The 856-nt window shown below is 30.4% G+C and overlaps 1 protein-coding gene across 1 annotated transcript in view; it reads right to left on the reverse strand.

Annotated features, from left to right (window-relative positions):
- LOC119585508 (vegetative cell wall protein gp1-like) overlaps window positions 1–856 on the reverse strand; it is an 8,554-nt gene that overhangs the window by 6,087 nt on the left and 1,611 nt on the right. The window lies entirely within an intron of this gene.

Consider the following 856-nt stretch of genomic DNA (forward strand, 5'->3'; position numbering starts at 1 on the left):
TTTAAAATAATATATTTATATTTTTTAGATTCGTTCTATTTTTCCCCTTTCAGATTTTTAATTTTTTTAGATAGGATGTGAAAAAGGGGCCCAATGATTTCCATAATGTGTTTAGGAAAACCCGTTTAAACCCAAAACCCCGAGTTTTAAAAATTTCTTTGAAAAAAGGGGAAAATTTAGTAAAATCTTTTGGGTTTTTTTGGTCGTCCCTTTTTTTTAGCAGTTGAGGCTCAGCCCCACACACACATCCCAAAAAGTTCCCCAAAATATTCAGGAAGAATGGCCAGGGAAATCATGCAGTGGGTCTGTTTTTATATCCTTTTTAATGTTTTTATATTATCTATCCATTTCACATGAATGTATTAAAAGGGTTTTTGTAATCTTTTAACATTTTTAAACATTGTAAATTTTAGAAATGTATATATATTTGCATTAACACACACAATGGAAATTTTTGAAGCCCCAAAATACCAGTTTTTTGTTTTCACCCTTTTTTTTCCCGGGACCCCAGAGGGGAGGGTCCAAAATATAAATTTGGACCCCCAAATCAAAGTAAAAAACGGTATAAGAAGCCCATACTATGTATTTAAAGCTTTTAGATCGAAGTATTTCTTAAAGAAGTTTACTACATATTGTGTAAAAATTGATGTTATTACTTCAAAAAAAAAAAAGGGTTTTAAGAAGGGCCCACACTATGTAATTAATGCGTGTAGATCGGGGAAATAACTGTTTTACGAAGTTATACTATACTTTTTGGGGAAACCCTTAATGTTATTATAAACTAAAAAAAATATGCAAATGGGTAGAAAAAAATATTGTAAAACAAGATTAAGATTAAACCAAAGGATACCTACAC

The sequence above is a fragment of the Penaeus monodon genome, chromosome 19 (assembly GCF_015228065.2).
Source record: "Penaeus monodon isolate SGIC_2016 chromosome 19, NSTDA_Pmon_1, whole genome shotgun sequence".
In the NCBI taxonomy this organism is placed as follows: domain Eukaryota; kingdom Metazoa; phylum Arthropoda; class Malacostraca; order Decapoda; family Penaeidae; genus Penaeus; species Penaeus monodon.